Genomic DNA, 18,044 nt, shown 5'->3' with positions numbered 1-18,044 from the left:
GACACAAATTGAAACCATGCCTCATGGAAATACACGACCTTTCATTTTTCGTTCAGGAATCCCATTTTTCTTCTCCAGAGCTCCCTCCCTGATGCAGGCAGTGAGGGGAGGGCACGATGCACAAGGGGTAGGTTGGATGTGCCAGGGCAAAGCTCAGCTCAGCTCAGCTCCTGCCCATACCTGTCTGCCACACCATCACACCAGCTCCCAGCATGGTCCTGAAGGAGCTGGAGGAAATCAGCTTGCCTTGAACTACCCTCAGATCCTTTACACCCTCTCTGAATGGGGCATTGCATATCCTCATGATGTCCCAACCTGCCAGACTTTGGTGACTGGGGAGCTCTGCATATGTGATGGGCTCAACTGCTTTTGCCCTTCCAGGGAAAAATTCAAGCCCAGAACGACCATGGAAGGCCAACACAGGCCACCAGGTACCAACTGCAGATGCTGAGTGCCAATCAGGTCCCATTCAAGGAGCCCGTGGAGAGGCAGGTGTCACTGCTGGTGTGATCTCATCAGGACGAGGCTTAGGGCTCTTGCACAACCAGACGAGCACAGTACTAATCCATTCCATGGCGATTCCCGTCCCTGGAAGTGTTCACGGTCAGGCTGGATGGGGCTTTGAGCAACCTGGTCTAGTGGAAGGTGACCCTGCCCATGGCAGAGGGGTTGGAATGAGATGAAGGTCCCTTCCAACCCAAACCGTTCTACAGTTCTGTGATCTGATGCCTCTGCAGGTTGGTCTGAGCCTCCTCCCTGAGGTTCCTCCCAGCTGTGGCTCTGCAGCCATTCCTCTTGGCAGCTGCCCCAGTTTGAGCCGCTCACCCTGCCATCCTACTCTCAGAGATGTGACAGCTCGACTCTTCATGGGACTGCACTGGGAAGTGGATAAGGGAACAACCTCTGTTAAAAATAGCTCTGCCAAAAAGATTGTAGAGCTCTGCTCTGAAATGCCCCTTGTCTTTCAAAGCAGGCAGGAAGGTCTGGGTACAGCAGGAAGGCAGGAACCAAGGAGGGGCAGGCAGAGGGGGTCCTTGGGCTTTGCCAGCTGTGAGAGGTGCCAGCCAATCCCCAGAGACACTCAAAATGGGAGACTGGCATATGCTGAATTTGCATTTTCTCTTACTGGCTTTTCCTTCAGCACCTCTGGGGTCTTCCATATTAAAGAGACCCTGCTGACAGTCCAGCACCCTGCGCTTCAGTCTGAACCCCTGTGGAAAATCACGGTGTGGTTATGGCAGAAAAGTAGCAAAGGGATAACTGAATTTTCCCAAGCTGTGGGAGAGCCCATCCCTGTCACAGCCAGTGCCATGTGGAGCTGTGTGTGAGCACAGACCGTGCTGCAGCAGCCAGCGCAGAGTATTTGCCATCACACTCACACTGGCTGCAGTGAACGCTCCAGCAGCAGCAGCTGTGAGCTGCCCAGCTCCCACATGCACGTGAGGGAGAGAGAAATCCTGCCCGCAGCAGCTGTGGGAAGGTGGAGGCAAGCAAAGCTGACCATGCCAGTGGGAATGCCTCCGGTAAATCATTCTGAGCTCTTGGTTCCATCTTTAAGAGACCTCTGCAGCCCCATCAACCCCAGCACTGACACCTGTCATGTGTCTGGGGGATAAATCCCAGGGGGTCTGTGAGGATGCTGAAGCTGAGGCACCTGCCAGCCTTGTGCCAGTGCTGCACGCTTTGCTGGTGACAAATGATCCATCCCTCTCCTGCAGCGCTATCAGCTCGGTGTTTGGTTATCCCACAGCACCTCTGCTCCCTCTCAGAGGGACTGGCTCTGAAGCAGCTTCTTCCCCCATATAACTTGGCCTCAGGCATTTCCCAGAGTACACGGCCAAGGGGATTAAGCTGCCCCGGAGAAAAATGCTAACATTGGAGGAGCGGCTGCTCTGCTAACAGCTTGTAAATCCCCATTGAGATTAACCAGATCCCACGAAGATAATAATAATTAGGCTGTATTTAGTGCTTTACATGTCCAAACCCCTGGATGCCCAGGAAGCCAGGGTGCCCCTCGCTGGGGTGGGAAGTGGGTAAGGAGCTTATGGCAAAGGCGTGGCAGCTTCTGTCTGAATCTCCACACTTAAAGATGCTGGAAACCTTGGCCCTGATCAGGATCGGGATGGGGCCTTGCCTGGCACTGAGGTTTGCTGCCTTAGAACTGCTGTGGTGGTGGGCACGGTGGGGGTTTAATCATGTGGAGCACAGGTTATGGGGAGCTGGGGCTGATGAAGGCTGTGGCACACAGGGAAGATGGGCAGCCCTGCTGGGATGCAGAGCGGGCTCCAGGCGGAGGAAAGCATCAATAATTAAGAAGAGGGATGAAACCAAAGTGCGCCTGAGATGCCATCTGAAATGAAGAGGCGCTGGCATGGCAGGGCACGCTGGAAGACAGCCAGCCAGAGGCAGGGGGGGTGAGGCCGCTGGGGGCTGCCCAGCCCAGCTGGTTATCAGCTTACAGCCTTTGAGGGTCACTGCCCTGATTCCTCAGGCTCCCTGCCTTCCTTGCCTCCAAAGCACTGGGATTTGCAGAGGAGTTACAGAAAAAGTGGGTTTCTGGAGAGACAATCAGTGCTGGTGTGGTCACAAGAGGCAGGACAGAGCCCTGGGTTCAGGACATGAGGGACTGGGGGAAGGCAGCTTCGTTTAAGGCATCATATCTAAGTGGGAATGACCATCCCAGTTTTCAATTGTGCACCATGCGAGTGGCATCAGGGGATGCTGGATTTGGCCACAATTCCTGCCAAAGGGGGTGGCAAGTGCTGTGCCCATGGCTGCCCGTGCTCCCTCCCAGGGGGAGAGGCAGGGTGGGTGATACATGGGGTCAGCACTCAGACTGAGCTCTGGCCTCCCCACAGCTCCAGAACTGGCTGGCAGGTGGCCATAGCCACGCTCGCCAACCTCCACCGGGTCTTACCCTGCAATTGCTTTAATTTACTAATGGGCAACAACAAAACTGTAATTAACTAAAATAGAAGTCTTCCTGCATAATTCTGGTCAACGTTACCACTTGGCAAGTTAATTAAATGCTGAATTCCCCCAGCACCACTGGGTTTTTTTAATGATGGAGCCAGAGAGCTTCAGCATCACAATTATACATGAATCCTCTGTTCAGTGACTTGGAGGTCTGAGAGGCTTGGTGGGAACCAGTGGTGCCAGAAGCTTCCCAGCTTCCCCAGTTAGCTGCTGGCTACCAGTCCCACCATCCCCATTTGCCCCTAGGCCCCTCAGCTCAACCTCTCCAGTGCCTGGAAGATGTTCAGCCATGGTCTTCATCCCCACACAAACTGCTCCCCACAATATCACCCCTGGGACTCTGCCCAGTTACTTATGTTCTACAGCACTATTTTACACAATCAAAACAGCATCTATTAAAATACTGGGACAAAAATCTGTACAAAGTAAGATAAGCAGCATGAGGTATAAGTATCTCGCAAGCCAGATCTCATCTCCCAGCATTAAATGCAGTGAATCTCACCCGAATATTTCATTTATTTGCTGACAAGTACTGTGCAGGGCTCATCACTGTGGCAGATGGGTGCCTGGAAAATATGGAAAACACTTCTGGTATCTGAATCAAGATCCAAATTAATAAGAACCTCATAAAATCACTTCCCAAGCCCTCTTCTCAGCCCCACTTGCAGGAAAGCTCTCTTTAGGAGGGCTTCTGACAACTAGACACCTTCCACACACCCTCCTGCAGCAGAAATGGGGGCACCTCACCATGTGATCCCAGTTCCCAAGCACTCTGCATCCTCGTGCTAAGAACACTGCAGCTCTGTCCATGCTGTGCATGGTTTTTAGCAGAGTGTTAAAGGAAAGGGACTGAGCCATGCTCGATCACTGGCTGCCAGGGCTGTTTCAGACCCACCTCAGGCAATGCTGGGGGTCTGGCTGGCAGGTTCCCCACCTTCTAAGTGCTCCTGTGCCCTTCCTCCTCTTGGCCAAGATGCTCTCTTGACCAGCAGCCTCCTTGGGCAAACCTGGTGCTCACTCATTTCAGATGCCCCTGAGCATAGGCTGATGCTCATTCCCCCTTGGATTCTGCCCATTCTCCCAGCTGAACTCTCCACAGCCCCTCCAAATCCCCTCCCCACACCTCTGCCAAGCACCTTTGTCTGAGCTGCCACAGTTTTGGGAGGTGAGAAGGGGTGTGCTGACCAGTGCCAAAGGCTCTTCTCTGGGATTCTTGATTACAGAGGGGAGGGTCTATAACAAGGTCTGACCAAGGCACGTTCACAAAGGGTGTTTTGAACATAATGTGCCATCAGCAGACAACCACAGGCCTGGTTTTACCTCTGCCCGAGCCCTTATCTCTCCTAGGAGGCTGAGGCAGTGATGGGATTTGAAACGAGGGCAAGGAAACGAAACGCGTACTGTGACGGCAGAAGCACCAGGGATCAGGAGGAGAGATGGAGCAGATGCAGGAGGTGCTTGTGGCATCTGCATCTGTGGTGGGAACAGAGCAGAGGGGATTCAGGTGCCCCAGTACCAGAAAGGGACTGAGACCAAGGGAAACTGGGGACAGCGCGCAGACAGGGACAGCCCTGGGGACAGCATGGGGTTGTGTGTCCCACACCACCATTCACAGCCACATCCAGGACCCAGGACAGGGCAGAAAGTGTGGGGTACTTTATTACCCTGATTGTGCCTTTTTTCCTCTAAAATCACATCGAAGTCCCACTCAAGCTAGACACAGAACTGTCTGCATGTGTGCTTGCTAACTGCGATGCTGCTTCTGAAGCTTAGCATGTGTGTAGATGCATAAATACAGAATCTGTAAACAAAAAAGGAGCACTAAATGGAACGCCCAAACACTGGTCAGCAGAGCAGGTCGTGTCCCTGGAGCTCAGCAGCTACACACTGATGCTTGCCAGGCTGGGGCAGCCAGTGGAGCTCCCCAGGCATCCTTCCCCCTGCCTGCCTCCCTCACCCACAGAGCCAGTGCGCTCCCCCAGCATAATGCCATGGGCTCCCAAGTCTATCTGCAGGAAAAGGCAGAGAAGGGACTGCACACACCTCAGGCACCCAAGCCTCCTCAGCTGCCAACTGCTCCATACTAACTGACTTCATTACCATCAACTGGGCAAGTTTTAGTGCAACCCTGGGCTTGCAGATCAGCTCCCCTGCAAGCCACTACAGTTATTTCAATCCCTTGCTATATATAGCGTTTGACTAAGCAACCCAGTGATGTGTTTTCCAGCAACAGACTATTCTTATCTGTTCCTGTGGCCTGTCTCGGGCTGGTGGAGCTGATGGTCCCTCCTCAGCTCTATTTTAAATGTGTGTGATGTATTGATGGCCTTCACACCACAATAATGTGATTAAAAGCAGCACAGGGTAATGAGCTCGCCAGGATGAGCTCTGCCTCGCAGGGCTTGTTTTCTGCCTCCCATCTGATCCACTTCATCCCTTCTCTGTGCTGGGACCTCTCTCAGGTGGAAAACAGATGCAGAAAGAGAGGATGGAAGAAGCTGCACACGATGGCTGAGCACTGGAGCTGCTGTCAGCATGTTGGGAGGGAAGGGAAGGATATGGACAGAGGCATCTCCCAGCCCCATGACAGCTGCAGGGAAGATGGTATGCATAGCACCAGTACTCCCCTCCCTCCCCAAATCTACCCAGAGGGGACCTGGAGCAGGAGCAGGGTGTCAGCTCCACAACCCAGCCCCTTTACTTGTGCCATGGAAAGGGGAAGGCAAGTGGAGATGGGCAGCCGGACAACAAACAGGTGCCAAAGTGGCTGTCGCAGTCCTGCTCCTTGGCTCTCCCTTCCCCTTGCACATCTCATCCCAGGGATTATACTCCCTGCTCCTGGCGGAAGTAGGGATGCACCAACCCTCCACAGCAGAGCCCGAGGGTCAGTGAAACGGCTCCCACGGGGCTCACAGCCCCCCACCCTGTGGCTCGATGCTCCACACAGCCAGCAGAGGATTATTCCAGCTGAAAGTCTTTGACTGATGAGTAATAGCAACGCTCCCCTCCGCTCGCCTTCGAGGAATAGCTGTGCTCTTGCCAAGTCCAGCTTATTCCACTGCAGCAGCCGATGGCCGGGCCGGTGAACGCTGCCATGCCAAGGGGAAAGCACTGCAAGCCTCTGTGGCCGTAGGAGAGCTGCGGATGTGGTTGTCACCACCATGACCAGCCTGGGCCACCTGCAGCTCTTTGCCTAGTTGCAAACCCCGGTAGCTGTGACCTTGAGTCAGGACATCCCATCCTGGGCAGCACCTCCTGCGGCAGAAGTGGAGGCGGAATCATAGAATTATAGAATTGTTTCAATTGGAAAAGTGCTCTAAGATGGAGTCAAACTGTTACACCAGCACTGCCAAGGCCACCACTAACCCATGTCCCAAGTGCCACATCTGCATGTCTTTTAAATCCCTCCAAAGGTGGTGATTCCACCACTTCTCCGGGAAGCCTGTGCTTGACAACCCTTTCTGCGAAGCCATTCTTCCTAATATCTAATCTAAACCTCCCCTGGCACAACTTGAGGCTGTTTCCATTATCCTATCACTTATTACTTGAGAAAAGAAACCAACCCCCTCCTGGCTACAATGTCCTTTCAGGTAGCTGTAGAGAGTTGGAAGTTTTCCCCTGAGCCTCCTTTTCTCCAGGCTGAGTCCCCCCAGCTCCCTCAGCTGCTCCTCAAAGGACTTGTGCTCCAGACCCTTCCCCAGCACCACTGCCCGCTGCAGTAAACAGATGGACTTCTTGGGGTGCTGACCTGTGGACAGGTATCCTGCTCTGCTGTCCCCTGGGCTGTCCCAGGGCTCCCAGCAAGGGTCCTCCTTCCCAAGTCTGACTTGACAGAAGCTGAGGAAAATGCCACCAACTTTTCCATGTTTTCAGGAACTATGATGTTAGTCAAGCTCAGACTACTTTTTGATATTGTTATTTCACTGTTGGACCCCAAAAGTTTATTCCACAGAACTGGGAAAGCAGCTCACCTTGCGGGGGGATAGTTGGGCAACCTATTTGAGACATCTGTCTGGGACCCCAGAATAAACCCCTGGCTCTGGCATCCAGCTGAAGCACCCACAGCCATCAGCTCCCAGCAGCTCCCACCTTGAGAGCATCTCATCACCTGCATCCCTGTGTGGCCGTAGCCACGAGCCAGGCTCCCCCCCGCTCATCCCTGCCCATCTTCTATCCCCTCCAAAATTAGGGCAGCTGCTGCGGCAGGAAGCACCTTCTGTATTTTTGGAGCTTTAAAAAAAAAAATCCTTTCTGAACGGGCAAGAATGTTTCTAAGTCAAAGGATTTAAACTATTTTGCAATCAAAAGGAAGCGTATTTCCAAACGAGCCGATGGCGAGAGCCTGGGTGCTGTGTGGGCTGTGTGAAGGGGCTGCTAAAAAAGGGTACACAGCTGTCCAAAATTTGGAAACCGGTGCTTTTGCAGAATATATATAGACATCCCTCCCCACTCAACATATTTCCTTCCAGTTCATTAGATTAAAAAAAAAAAAAAAACATTTTAAAATATCAGTAGGATATTGAGGAGAGCACTTTGATGCTTTTGGCTTGTCTAAAAAAGTCACGGGACCAATTCCCAGGGCTGTGGGTGAGCATCCATTGCCCTGGGAATGGCCTGCTGAGCAGCAGTGTCACTGCCATGCTCCTGCACTAACACAGACATGCAGCAATAAACCAGCTGCCTTTGGGAACCTCCCAGCAGGGCAATGGTGGTGGAGATAAACATGAGTGGGTTTGCTTGGAGATGGTGAGGAGACATGGGGGCCAACCCCCAACCTCCTCCAAGGGGCCATCCTCTCTGTTACTATAAGCCACTCCCATCTGCACCTGGCCACCCCTCAGCACTGTGGTCCAGATTTCACCCTTGTTTTCCCACAGCTGCCACCTCTGGGTAGCAGCTGTGACACTCATTTATCTCTGTTGTTATTTCCAGTCTGGATGTGCTCCTGTTTCTTCCTGGCCATTGGCTATCACCACACATCTTCTGCTACCTTGACCATTACCTGATGTCTCCTGCAATGAGCAGGTGGACGTAAAACTGCCCCTAGCCTGAGATGGACTCAAGACAGAGCATCTTTCCAGAGAAGTGGGAGAAATGTCATGTCCAGGCTGGACGCCTGGAGGTGCAATAACGAGAGGTGACACATGAGCACGCGCTGAGTATTTAAGAAAAAGGAGAATAGGAGGAACAAGAGAGAAAATCTTATGCTGAAAGCACTTTTCATTTTCCTTTTCACTGAGCCTTACTATTCTTCTCTGTTTCATCTTGGAGAAAGAGCTAAATTAACTACCAGCTCAGTTCCGAGAGACTGGATCCAAATGGATGAACTATTAAGAAGATTTTCTCTTCACAATAAAATCCAGCCAATGGTATTAATGCAGCAGAGGGTTTGGTCTGGTTTTCACAGATTAGCTATAGCTGTCCCAAGGACAGCAAGCTCCGATTTTCCCATTTTGCTCCAACGTGATGCTTATAGAGATGTCTGGATCATTCATAGTCATTGCAGACCAGACTGGGATGACCATCATCTAACCATGTAGAAGAGAGGAACGTGGCTCTTGTTCTCCACCATGTCCAGGCTCCCTGTCCCTTCTCACCCGCACACAGACCAGTTGTTCCCAGTGCACCCTCCCTGAGGACTCTGCTGGGTTCCTGCTCCAGGGATGCACCCACTGAGAAGCTGCATCTTCTCAGGAAGCTCCAGTGCCATCCAGCACAGCTGCCCCTCCAGCACCCAAACCCACTAGCACTAAATCAGGAGTCTACTCTCCCCAACTGATAAAGAAGTAATATATTGTTCATTTTTGTCTGAATCGATCCGGCCATGCATTGTAATTTACTCTGTGATCAGGTACTCCTTAACGAGATTTATCAGCCTGCCAACCAGCCTTATCTTTAACAGTCCCCATTATCAGGATGTATTTCTCAGCCAAGGTTAGCAGCAGCAGGAGCATCTCTGAACACCAGCTGCATGATAATAATCCCACAATAATGCCCAGAAGATGTCCAGCAGAGCCTGTATCCAGTCACCGCGGACCCCACTCCCGTTGCAGCAGGTGTGGTGTAGGTGCAAGGTGTTCCTCGTGGCTGCGACTTCATGCACACATTTGATGCAGTAACTGTGACTCCTCAGGAGCCATTTGAACCTGCATGCAGAGGATTTAAAGTTTGCAGCAAAAATAATGCCTGCTAAGGGAAACCTGGCCAACTCTGCAGAAAACAAATACACTACTCTGTGTGTTTTTCCAACAGAATGGAATAAAATCCAAGAGAAGCTAAGTTTATCAGAGGAATCTTATTTAACCAAAACCTTCTTTTTTCATAGACACTAGTGTTGACTAAAATATCCAGCCATCCAACTAGTAATTTGCTGCATGTGATAAAAGCAGATTCAAGCTGTCTGATTGCTCTCTTTTAAATTGCAGAGAGCCCCAAGTGTCTATCAGCCACTCATTTCCAAACCAGAAGAAAATCAGCATCTCTGGAAGCTTCAGCTTCCTCCCCACTATGAGCTGCTCAGTGCCCTGTCCCCTCACCCCAAAGCAGTCCAGCAGCAGCAAACGGGGTTTGAACCTCTTCCACAATCACAAGGGATCATTTTCAAAGTGTGAATTAGTAGTATGGCTTGGAAGCTGAGGACATCACAAACCAATGTCCTGCAGTACCTGCGCATAAAGCTTTCCAAGCTTTAAAAATAGTTACGTTTTTTTATATTATCCCAAGAGACATCCCTATGTTGGCAGAGCACCGAAATCCGCACGTGGAGGTGACTGAGGGGCTGTACTGCTGAGAGCCACCAAATCCCATGGTCCTTACATGGGGAGTAGATGCACCACTGGAGGAGATATCTGCACCCATGATTTTTGCCCTGAAATGCACGTGTTCTTAGAGGACTGGATGCTTTGGTTTCTGTGGGCACAGCTGCTTGACCACATTAAATGACTGCTGCTTCAAAAAATCCCACACACCCCGCTCCAGGCTTCAAGGCTGTGAGTCCTAATTCCAGCAGCAGAAATATTTTAATTAAATGAACTACCTTTATGGAATAAATCAAGTGATAAGCTTGAAAAATTAACTCCCATAATCTTTCATGCTGCTGTGCAGATCAATAAACTATTACAGTAAAAGGCTGGGAAACGTTCTAGAAACATGAGTTGTTACAATGGAGATGGATGAGCCATTTTACTTCCCAAATTATACACAGCAGCATCTTTCCACACTCATGCCTTGCACCCCCTCTCCCATCCCCTCACCTGCTGCCCATGGCAGAGCTGGAGTGGCACAGCCAGCGTCTCCCACCTGCTTGGGTGCAGCTCCCAGCCATCCTCCCCAGGAACACATCCCCCGTCCTCACCATCTGTCCTCACCTTGAGTGTTTCCTGACTCCTTACAGCCCACATTTTGGGCATTTTGATGGAGTCAGGAATCATGAGCTGCCTACAGAGGGATAATGTGTCTTGGTGAGGCCAATACAATTTTCATATTCTTCAGAATTTATTTTAAACTTAAGATTCTTTTGAAAACCACCTTATTTTAACTTAAACTTCTCTTACAAATAGCTGATAGCCCCCCAGCTGGCACATGGTGATTTGATGGTGACCCTGACCTGGATGGATGTTCCCACCAGCAGTGCCCAGTCTCTCTGGAGCCAGGAGGTAGGAACTGGCTACAGCTGCTGGGGTGGAAGAGCTGCGATTTTCCATCTCAAGAGTAAATACAGCAAGAATGAAGCTGAGAAGCCAAAAGGAAATGAAATGGGGAAGTCAACATAAAATGGTTGCTTTAAAAAAAAAATTAGAAAATCATATGACTCACATGTTTACTCAATTTAATATGATCTGTGAAGGCATTTCCTTCCCCAGCTGCCCTTTCTGCAGACAGACAGATGCCTATGGGACTTCATGGCTCCTGAAGCCACAAGAGGAACCACCTCACATAAACCCTTTAAGTAATTTAAGAAGCTCCACTTGAAGAGTTCGGGGCCACTGCAGAAACCTGCTCCTCTGAAGGCTGGCAACACTCCCCTGACTTCCAGCCTGAAGAAAAACCCAGATTTGTTAAAAATACTTCTGCCTAGCTCTAGTTTGCTTCTCTTCTCCTCATGTCCTATTTGCTCTCGGCAAACAGATGACTGTTGGTCATACTTAACAGTTCCGAGTAAATCAGGGAATTATGTAAAGAGGGGAATTTCACAGCTCCTTCGCAGACCCGAGTGCGGGTGTTTGTTCCCAGCAGCCAGGGGGATCTGCTGCCGCAGCTCCCTCACCTGAGCTGCACTCAGCCATGCACATCCCGAGGATCCAGCTCCAGAGCCTGGACCCTGCCCTGGCTCGGACAGAACCCACACCTGCGGAGTCATGGGCAAACCCACAGCACAAGTCCTGTCCTCATACCCACATGTACAGTTTGTGGGGTTATTCCCAAACCAAATACCTCATTTCTTTGTCAAACTAGGGTTGCCTTTTTTTTTTTTTTTTGAGAATATTTGTTCTCTGAGTCAACCAAACCCCTTTGAAATCAACGCTTACTGCTTCAACAGGCTCGGGAACTAGGTGCTCTTTGAGCTCCAAACAATTAAAATATCCTAACAAAAAAAGCCCTAAAACAGCCCCTCATGTCAGAGCTCAGAGACTGCTACTTATCTCCCAGTCATGACACAAATAATGGCCAAAGGCTGCTAGCTGTGGCATGGGACAATACAAAGCATTCAGTGATCCCATCTGAAGATCCCAAAACAGATCTCTAAATTAAGAAAGCCTTCTTATCGCTCCCAAAGGTGTCTCCAATTCCCCCAAATCCTCCCTTTGTGTTCCAGTGTTTTGTTGTACACTCTCTTCCAGTATCCCATGGCAATGAGGTCTCTGGGCTAACTGCGAAAAACATCTTCTCCCCACCTCTCAACCTCACCTTCCTTCTTGGTTTTGTGTTGTGAGAAATGCACAAGCAGATGAAGGACTGCGCTCTGCCATGCGTTAGGACACAGAGTGATTCCCATCCCACCCTGTCCTGGGAATTCACTTTTTTGGTGCAAAGAGGACCCCAGAAAATCTGCCTTTGAGGTTTTTCATCATTCCAGGGAAAAGGGTGGTGGAGGTGGTCCTGTATCTATTTCCTTACAGTAACTCCTTCACAAGAAAAGCATGGGAGAGGGCATCGAGGGATGAGAGCAGCATGAAGGACTTGGGCTGTTCTCCACAGACTTAAGGTCTCCTAATGTAGGGTTTATTTCACTTAAACTATCTAAAATTTGGGCATCCAGTCTCAGCAAGTCACCATCTGCCCCAAGTGGGAGATGAGTATCTCCAGGATGAGAAACCAAATCCCTTGCAAAGCATCTCCCTGGGTGGGTACCTCTCTCTCCCTCAGCTTGAAGAGATAAACCTGAAACTGGGGTGGGGAGGGGGGGTAGACAAACCCTCCCCTCCCATTCCCAGAGGCCACAGCACGTCCAGCAGAGGGTCCCTGTGCTGAGCAGCCTGGGCAGAGCAGAGGCTCCCTGAGCACAGCACCGCTCACCCGCAGCACGCTGCCTTATTTTAGCAGGCAGAGCAGATGGCAGTGGGAAGATGAGGAGGCAAAGCAGCAGTGAAGAGAACGCTTTGGAAATAAAGCCCCATGCTCTGCTGAGGGTGTCTGGTGCATTCTGATGGTTGTAGCCAGAATGAGCTTTGAGGCAGCTCAAGGGTTCGCTGGTGGGGGACCTATAACCATGCAGAGGAGAGACAGGGAAAAGCCTGCCCTGGTTCCCATATACTGCTTGGCACAGACAGGGACAGCTGGCGCTGGCTCAGCATGGCCTCAGCGAGGCAGAAACAGAACTGAAATAATCCTCAGCAAAGGAGGCAGAGCCCTTGCAGAGGCTTCCAGCCCTGGCGAGAGGGTGCTTGGGCTCCACCGGCTCCTGCCTGCGGGGCCGGGGGAAGCTGGGACTGTTCCCTTCCCCAGTGTCACCATGGATTTCTGCATGGCTGAACCTGAACATCTCCCAGGGCTGGATCTTCCCTGCCTGAAACGCAGGGGATACCCTGCAGAGCACCCTGGTTTTTCTGCCTCTCTGAGCCTCTGCAGAGCTGGGACCACGACAGCAGCACACAGGGACCAGTCTAGCACTGATCTTGGACTGCAGGGTATGCTGGGGAAGATGATTTACTCACACCTACCCTGTGCCACCGGCCAGCACAGCCTGCCTGTGCCCCAGAGGATGAACCCCACCGGCGCAGCTGCCGGGATGCTCAGAGACACCATCCACATGGGACAAGAGCTGTGACATCCCAGCTTCCTCCTGTCCCCTTCACCTGGTTCCATGTCCACTGTGACCAGCAGGATAAAGCACAGCAGTAACCACAGCCTTGTCCCCCAGATCCCTGTGCCTGCACTTTGCCCTCCAACACACAAAATATAACTACAGCAGCCGCACCTTTCAAATTGTTTCTCTTCCAAACACCACAGAAAGTTGTTAAAGTTGCAAAGTATTACCTGCAGCTTTCTCATCAGGTTCTTAATTAGGTGAAACTATTTGCTTTGTTGGGAAATCGTTTCCAGGAGCTCCTAAAGAGCTTTAAAATCAGTTCTAGGAACAGCCTCAGAACCGAAATGCATTTCAGCTGGGCAGCGAATCCAGCACTGGGCTACACCTCTGACCCCCCTCCCCCATTCCATTCTGCCACACAAAGAACGGAAGCAATTTTTAAGAACAAGTTCGATATTCCCTTCTGTTGGTGCAGGAGGCTCCCGTGGCTGAGCCTCTCAAGCTGCTATTCTTGGGCTGGGGGCACATTTAATTCCTGGATTCCTGGCATTGCCCTCGCTGGGAATTACTGCTCCTCACTGCTCTCAGCACACCTGTGTTTGGCTGTGACTGCACCAGGACTATAAAACAACCACCATTCAGTTTGCAAACAACAATTTAACAACCCAAAAGGAGGATTTTTTTTCCAAAGAGAAGGTGCCAGCATTCCTGTTAATGGGCTGCTTACTTATAACAGCTTGTTTTGTGTACTGCCTAGAAGATCTCACTTCTGTAAGTGCCATTTCAAGCAACATATTTAGAAACTCTTGGCAAAGTACAAAGTAATAAATAATTTTGGATGTCCTTTTGCCAGAGGACAGGCACATGAGCTCCTGCTCGCTCTCCTGAGGGTATGGCAAAGCCACAGCTACGCTCCCTCTTTAAACTTTATTTTGTATCCCATTTCTTATCCATTTTCTTATGCCTGGCCAGGATTGCCTTTAAAATGCAGGGGATTTTAAATTAAAATTAATTGGGTGGTAGAGCAGCCACTTGCAGGTGGAAGCCCCCATCATCACCCCTGATGCTGGAGGTGATCAGTCCCAAGCAGACGCTGGCACTCCCTCTGGGAGATCATAGAATCCTAGAATAGCTTGGGTTGGAAGGGACCTTCAAGATCATCTAGTTCCAACACCTTCCACTAGACCAGGTTATTCCATGCCCCATCCAACCTGTCTTGAACACTTCCAGGGATAGGGCATCCACAACCTCTCTGGACAACCTGTGCCAGGGCCTCACCATTCTCACAGCAGAGAGAAATTCAGTTTATATTGGAGCAATCAATGTCCTTAGGAAGCAGGCAAGCCCCTGGAGACACCAGAGCCCTCGCTGGCCCAGCCTCTGGTACCCTCCCATAGCTTTGTCAGCTTCTCAAGGCACATTTCCTAAAAACTCCCCATTTTCTCAGGGAATGATCACACATTTGATAGAGCATTTTATCCCCTGGTGGCTTCTAAATATTGCCTATGCTTTGTAAATATTGCAAGGAGAACACATGAGGGAAGGAGAAGCGGAAGCCCGAGCTCTGGAAAGCCTTTCCACTTGCTCGCAGGAGCAGGAAAGGGATAAAAATCGAAGATGGAAAAGAGTGCAATCATTGCTGGATCAAGCATAAGCATCTCTGTTAATGCCCTGGCTTACAATTACAATCACTTACGTTAATAATGGCACCTCCTGGCTAATCCCTCCTACGCTCCCAGTCGTTGGAAAGGAGCTGGTTTACAGCCTTATGTGAAGAAAGAGACTATGGAAGCATCGGGGTTTTTAAGGAATCCTGTCTCAGCACCAAGGAAGCTGCAGCATGGCTTCTATCTGCCCAGTGGAGCAGCTGCTCTTAGGCACAAAAAGATAGGGACACGTAGGGAAAAGAAGCTGTTTCAGATTGAATGAGAGGGGCAGGGATGGTGATCTGTGCTGAATGGGTTGACTGAGGGCTGGGAAATGAACAGGGAGTGGAAAACGGCGGGATATGCCATTCCCTCTTCTGCTCTGTGGAGAAAATGCACATGGATGAAGTCAGGGTTCACAAGGTCCTGTGACAAGGCTTTTAAGCAGGTAAGTGGCAGATTAACTCCCTGGAGGGGGTCAAAGTGCCTGTAAAGGTTTGGTACCCAACTCCTCCTCCTGCCAGGATGCAGGTCCCCAGAAGCCATGCAAGAATTTCCTCTGGGAGAATAGAAAATTAGTATAAATAAACAATAAAAACAAACCCGTTTCTAACATTCGGGGCTTTGCCACCCAGCACCTGCCCTGGGGTGCCACATGGGGGACCCACCTCCTGCAAGGGTCTCACACCTCCAGAAGACAAATTGTCTCTGTGAAACATTCTCCTCTCAACTTACATATAAAATGTCAACCAAAAAGCCATTCAATCATGTGTTTCCACTCAGTCCCTGACCCCTATGACAGAAAAATCATTGGAAAGGTGGCTGTGAGGTGGCCACAGGCCACACTAATAGTTTCACCACTGACACTGAAAACCAGTCTGGGTAATGTAAGAATGAAACATTGCTCAAAATATCCATTCAGAGACCTTCCCAGGCTCAGAGCCTCAGTGTGCTTCAAAGAAGGAGCTTGCTTTCATTTTCTATTTCACTTCGTGTTTATTTTTGCTTCAGGCTGGTGCCATCCACCTTCCCCAGCTCATCAGCCCAGTAACCCGACCAGGAGGAGGAGGAGGAAGGAGCAGCCAGCTCCTTAGTGCACCTCCTTGCTCCATTCAGCTTTCTGCCTTTCCACAGGCTGTGAGGTTTTGTGCTTTGAAAGAGGCTGAGGTGTCCTGGCTTGCAGCGCTTGCTCCTTGCTGCTGCCCAGCAGAGGATGGCTGCGTGCAGGGAACGCTGCACTGAAGTGCAGGTGAATCCTGGGCACTGCAGCACTGCAGAACCCCGACTCCTCTGGCAGCATTAATTATACAAGGCCTCCCTCTCCACCACGGAGGAAGGTTTTGTTTCACGGGAGAGCAGAGTTTACACTGCAAAGCAGGAAGACTGGAGGAGAGGGATGATGGTGAGGATCCAGCTCCCCATCCCACATCTTCTGGCAGTGCCACCTGATGGGACAGGCTTGTGTCCCTCCAGCAAAGCCCCACCAGCAACCTGATCATCCCTGCCCATGGTAGGGGGATTGGAACCAGATGGGCTTTAAGATCCCTTCCCACCCAAACCCTTCCGTGATCCTATGATTTAATGGAGGAAGAACAGGAACACCCAGCTGCCCACCTCCCGAGCAGTAATTTTTAACCACACCAATAATACCATTTCTTTCCATAGAAATAAATGTAATTTCTTCCAGCAGTGTTTTCTCCAACACCCAGTGTACTCCGTGGGAGATGGCATCTTAGTCCTCACCTCGCATGGCTCACCCCAGCACATGCATAGCCAGGAAACAGGGCATCCCAGCACACAGCAAGGGCTGAATCCTGAACTACACGGTATGGGGAACACTATTAAACCAGGGTGAATCCCTGCATTGGTTGAGCTGTAGATAGATACCACAAACTGTATTTCAGGTCCTGCTGATCCTTGCAGAGGGACACGGCCTTCAATAGCACACACTGTGATAAAGGCTTGGGCTTCCTTCAGCAGCACAGCACCAATGTCACTGCCCACGTGAGCTTGTCCTGCCCATGGACTTCATCAGCACAGTGTGGATGTGGCAAGAAGGGAATCAACACAAGAGCCTGGCCCAAGCTAGCAAAATCCATCCCCAACAATCACATCCCACCATCAGCATTCCCGCTGGATTCTTTCCCAGCATGCCCACACGCTTCACCGTTGGCAGCTCCTCTCCTCACTCATTTTGTTCCACAGACCTTTACAGGTCCTAAAGTCTTTAGGATACAACTGCAAAATGCCACTGGGCTCAATAGGAAAAACGATGGTGCTTCGGAAGGTGGATCAACACCAGCAAACTCAGTCTGAGATGCTCCCATCGCAGCTGGAAAATCGAGCATCTCCACTGCAGCCCAGTCCTAAAGCTGCCTCCTCCTCAGCCCACTCAGAAATCCACTGTTACAAAGCCAATTAAACGCTCGATTAAGTGTCCCAACATGTTCCCAAATAAAGCACTAACATGGCATGTTATTAAAAAAAATAGAAAGAAGAAAGATCCAGGTTGTATAATGGTCTGTGAGCACATCAGGATAAGCTGTGCCTGCTCCCAGGGGTGGAAATAGGAACTGAACAGCCAAATCCTCTCACCATCTCCCACTAAAAGAGCTGTTTCTCTGCCTGCCCATCACAGCTTCAGACCAAGACTCTGATTTAGGTGGTCCCACCAGCCTTGTCATCTGTTGCTGGTACCTGCTCAGGGACCAGTCCCCACAGTGCTCCTCAGAGCACACTGCTCCAAAGGTTCCCTCCAATCCAACCCCCCACACAGACCTTTTGCCTTTTTAAGAGCGGTGTCTACCACCACTTCCACCAGCAGCTCCTGCTGTGGGCAAGGGAGAGGTCTAGGACACAGGAGCCCACACACTCCACCAAGCAGCCTGGACTCAGGGGTCAGTGCTGCCAGTCCTACCAGACACCAAGGAGCCATCTCATAAAGCTGACCATCACCAACATGATCCAAGTGTGATCCAGACCCCTCTGATCCAAGCACTTTCTCTCCCAGGGTAGAGATGGCAACAACCTGCTGATATTGGGTGCCAGTCCCTGCACTGAGGACTGATTCTGAGCTTCTTCAGACACTCATTGTTCAATGCAAGACACAGCAGGAGCAGGAAGGAGTGTCTAGGCTGTCCCCATTCCCCTGAGAGCTCCATGCCTCCTCTGTA

The 18,044-nt window shown here is 50.7% G+C and overlaps 1 protein-coding gene across 3 annotated transcripts in view; it reads right to left on the bottom strand.

Annotated features, from left to right (window-relative positions):
* Positions 1–18,044, bottom strand: part of BSN (bassoon presynaptic cytomatrix protein) — an 88,007-nt gene that overhangs the window by 16,271 nt on the left and 53,692 nt on the right. The window lies entirely within an intron of this gene.

This window comes from Corvus hawaiiensis, chromosome 11 (genome assembly GCF_020740725.1).
Source record: "Corvus hawaiiensis isolate bCorHaw1 chromosome 11, bCorHaw1.pri.cur, whole genome shotgun sequence".
NCBI lineage: Eukaryota > Metazoa > Chordata > Aves > Passeriformes > Corvidae > Corvus > Corvus hawaiiensis.
Note: the sequence above shows the minus strand (reverse complement) of the source record. Positions and strands in the feature narration are given on the sequence as shown.